Here is a 5,144-nt window from a genome sequence, read left to right on the forward strand (position 1 = left end):
TATATCATTAGTAAATATTGGTTTAATTACACTTTGGTTTGAACATCTCCGTTTTCATAATTTGTTTGTTCCCCCCACCCACTCCGAAAAATGCCTAGAAATTTAATAAATCGTCATATTCACAGTGAACGGTGAGAACTAAAACACTGACGTATACCATTCTTTTGCTCATTGGGTGCCACTTAACTTCGTATGTGTACTCATCCTGTTACCTCTACATTTCTATTTTACTCTCCTCCCCCCCCTCTCTCTCTCTCTCTCTCTCTCTCTCTCTCTCTCCCTTTATCCGATGTAAAGTGTGACTAGAGAAAGCAACTAACAACCAACCAACCAACCAACTTTTATATCGGCTATTATTATGTAGAGATTTTGCCGTAATATCATTGTTGCACAATATTCCAAGCTAAGACATCTTTCCTATACACAAAACCATTACAACTTGCCATATTCACCACCATTAAGCATTCTGTGAGTAGTTACTAAATGCCTGTATTTTAATTCAGGGGTGTTCAGGTTCAGAAGTGATGTGTGATCTGAATGTGACACACGGTGTTGTTGCCTAACATCAGACCATCTCTGACCGTCTTGCTGACCCTTCTTTTTTTTCATTTTTATAGAGTGTAACCTAGAACTATATCCCATAGTAGGATGCGATTTGAGGATGCGATTTGGCAGCTGCTTCTTTCATTGCAAGCGACCACGTCAGAAGCTCTTCTTGTTTGGTGTGTGTGTGTGAAAACCAAGTCTTATTCCATCCTACTTAGCACACGCGCGCACGTACTCACACACACACACACACACACACACACACACACACACACACACACACTAATCCTTTCTACAATAGGAACAAGACCTGAAATTTTGGGGAAGTGGGTAAGTCAATTGCATCGACTCAAGTACTCAGTTGGTACTTATTTTTATCGACACCGAACAATAAAAGGCAAAGTCGACTTCGGTGGAATTTGAACTCAGAATATATAAACAGAAGAAATGCCACGAAGCACTTTCCTCGACATGTTAACGATTCTACCAGCCCTAACTTAGTCACAAAATAAATAAATTGACTCCATTCAAAATTGTGGCTTGTCAATACAAAGCATTCAACTGTATACTTAAAATCCCACTGTATACCTCGGCAAGGCAGGGTGGCGCAGTGGAAGCGCGCTGGGTCTATTATCCGGAGGTCCGTAGATCGAACTACGCTCTGCTGGTAATACTTTTATTACTGTCACTAATTTTATTTGTTGCTCTGTTGTTGGTAATGTTACCGTAGAAGGCGATGTGCTGGTAGACTCGTTAGGCACTAGGAAAAAAAAATGCTTAGCGCCATTTCTTCCCACTTTTTGTTCTGAGTTCAAATGCCGCCAGAGCCGATAAAATAAATACTAGTTGAACTCCTTCCCACCAAATTGCTGTCCATGTGCCAAAGTTTGGAATCAATATTATCGTAAAATTATTGCCCTCCAATATTCCAAGTGCGTGGTGTTTTTCTTGGGCACAAGCAAGAATTATAGAAACGACGCAAAATGGACGTCAAAAAATCTTTCCAATATTGTTTTACCGTATTAGTAATGTCGCACCACCGACAACGAGGAGAAGTGAAGAAGACGTAATTATAACTTAGATGAAAAATAATTCGTAGATTTACACGTTACAGGGACGTAAACAAACCAGAACTGGTTCACACACAGATATACACACATATATGAGGTGCTTCAACACAGTTTCCATCTACCACATTCACTCACAAAACACTAAGGTGCCGCGCAGTGGGACTGAGCAAGCTGAATATTCTAACTCTTAAAATTGTGATAACGTTATTATTTGAGGAAGTTTTAGTTTTTATTTCACACAGGTCAATATACTGTAACACACCGTGAGGTTATATAATTATCTTCACTTAAACATGATGTTCTGTTAGAACAAACTACACTGCGGTAGATACCCAAAGAGAAACTCTCATATTGGCTTTTGTTGCGAAATATTGGGTTGGCCGGAAAGTTCGTGCCGATTTATAGTAGCTTACCTTTCGACTTATTTGCCTTGAAACCACCTCGATTCTGGGAAGAGGGTATTTTCAAGTTAAAGGAAAGATGGAGACGCAGTGTGCAACAAAATGGTTCATATTTGGTTGATTAAAAATGTAATGGCAAGTATTTATTGACCTTTTTCTTTCCTTTAAAAATCGGCACGAACTTTCTGGACAACCCAATAAATTCTTGTTATATCGCTAGAAAGAAAATAAATGTCCGTCATTTCCAGCACCGAGACCACCAGATCACGTGATTTCGACCTTCCTTGGTCTTTTCAATGATGGACACTCGATCGCTAGAGAGACCAGTGACTCATCTCCTCGCCAGCGATATATAGAAAAATAATGCCAGAACAGGCGTTGGTGTCGCGATTAGCCAGTGAGCTTGTTAAAAAATATATGTTAGCGACAGAGGCAGTGTTAATACCGATAGATAATATCTATCCTCACTTAAAAGTGAATGTTCTGTTAGAATAAACTACACTGCGCGAGATACCATGAGAGAGACTCTCGTATTTGGCTTTTGGTGCAAAATACAGTCTCGTTTATATCGCTAGCGGGGGAGATAAATCCCTGCCATCTCCAGCGCTGTCTCCATCACGACACCAGCACCTCTTCTAACACTGTTTTTCTACATAGCGCTGGCGGGGAGATGAGTCACTGCTATCTCTGGTGATCGAAAATCCATCATTGACAAGGCCAAGGAAGGCCGAAATCACGTGATCTGGTGATCTCGGTGATGGATATGGCAGGGATTTATCTAACCCCCCCACCCCACTAGCGATATGAACAGGAGTGAATTTCGCAGTAAAAACCTATATGAGAATTTCTCTCATGGTATCTACCATAGCATAGTTTGTTCTAACAGAACATACACGATAAATATTACCTCTTGGAGTTAATACTGCCTCCGTCGCTAATGTATAACTTTAACACACGTTTAATCAGCAGAAATTATATATCACTTTATATCGATCGTACGAACAAAAAAAAACCAAAAAAAAACCCAGCATTGATGTGTCTAGATTCAAACAGTTATATCTGACAACCGTAATTTAATCAAACTTATAACGAAACTGCAAAACATGTAACTTGTTTTATTGTATTATCGTTTGACACATATATGTGTGTGTGTACACATATATACGTATACATACACACATATACACACACAAATATATGCACATATATATGTATATATGTGTGTGTGTGTATATATATGTATATATATATATACGAGGAGTACGAAGGGTATCCAATAGTAACCGAAAGCCTCTGTGTAACAAGCCCACTGTAATTTAGGCTTCCGCCGCTAGAAGCTACTTAATGCGACAATCTGGCATTAGCCTGCCAATCGTCATCGTCGAGTGAACTCGTACTTCCACGTGGCACGTCTTTGTTTTGCAGTGCTTCTCCTCTATTCGTCAATTTTTGTGATAGCTGAAACGAAGGGACAGCGTGCATCCGTGAAATTTTGTTTTCTGCTAGGGAAAACTGCGACCGAAACTGTTCTCCTGCTTCAAACAACTTACAAGGACGCTGCCATGAGCAAAACACAAGTATACGAGTGATTTTCACACTTTTGGAATGGTCAGTTGTCGCTTAAAGACCAACCTCGTTCAGGGCGACCGTCGACCTCCCGAACGAATGAAAACATCACGAAAATTCATGAACTGATCTTGGAGGGCCGTCGCCGAACAATTGACGAACTTGTTTATATGACTGGTGCATCCTGGAGCTCCTCCCAACGAATTTTGAGCGAGGAATTGCTAATGAAAAGAGTTGCAGGAAATTTCTGCCTTACTTGTTCAAGATCAAAAGCAGTCACGACTGAATGCGTGTCGTAAACTGAGAGATCAGTTGGAAGTTGATCTGAACCGCTTTTCGAAGGTTACCAATGGTGACGGAAGCTGGTACTACGGCTACTACCCGGAAACAAAGGAACAATCAAGTCAATAGAAGTATTCAATGTTACCACGCCCCCCCCCCAAAAAAAAAGTGCGACAAGTGAAGTTCAATGTTCCTCCTGGTCGAACTCAAACTGTTAACCAGACATTTTATTTGGCAGTTCTGGGGCGCTTGCGAGACACGGCGAGACGAAAACGTCCCGACCAGTGGCAAAGTGGAGAGTGGTGGTCCCATCACGACAATGCATCATTTGCGTACCACCTTGAGTGTGAGTCGGGTTTTGACCAAAAATTCACCCGATCTTACTCCCTGCAACATTTTTTGTTACCTCGAATGAAAAAAGTCCTTAAAGAAAAGCGTTTTGCAGATGTGAAAGAGATTAAGAAATATACGACAGAGGCATTAAAAGGCATCACTTCGCAAGAGTTGCAGGACTGCATCGAACAGTGGAAAACGCGTCTGGACCGATGCATTGCTTTAAATGGAGAATATTTTGAAGGCGATAAAAGTGTAAATATATAAAACGAAGTGAATAAAATAATATTGCAAAATTCTCGTTTCTCGTGTGTAATTTAAACCCAAAGCTAGCGTTGAGAAATAACTCAAATGGATCAGTAACATATATTTGAATAACATAGACAGGTAATGTACAACATAAATTCTTGTTTTATTAAAATTTTCTCCGCCTCCAGATGATGTAGCATAATTAGCTAGTGGGAGCTAAAGCAACTTCACTTGCAGAAGGGAGGTAATCTCACAAATGAAGGATTCTCCAAAGTTGACATGACATTATTGCCTGCAGAGAAGAGGTCAAGTTCTATATCTATGTAAAAACCAAGATTTATCCTATCGTACACAGCACATACAGGTACATATACGTATACACGTACACACCCATGTACAGGCACACACACACGCACATACACGCACACTCACGCACACACACGCACAGTCACAGAATCACACACACACACACACACACACACAAAATAAATAATGATTTCAAAAATGGCTCAAGGCCAGCAATTTTGGGGGAGGGGATAAGTCGATTACATCGATCCCAGAGTTCAACTGGTACTTATTTTATCAACCATGAATGGATGAAAGGCAAAGTCGACGTCGGCGGAGTTTGAACTCAGAACATAAAAACGGACTAAATGCAGCTAAGCATTTGGCTCGGTGGGCTTACGATTCTGCTAGC

Source organism: Octopus bimaculoides, chromosome 7 (assembly GCF_001194135.2).
Source record: "Octopus bimaculoides isolate UCB-OBI-ISO-001 chromosome 7, ASM119413v2, whole genome shotgun sequence".
NCBI classification, from domain to species: domain Eukaryota; kingdom Metazoa; phylum Mollusca; class Cephalopoda; order Octopoda; family Octopodidae; genus Octopus; species Octopus bimaculoides.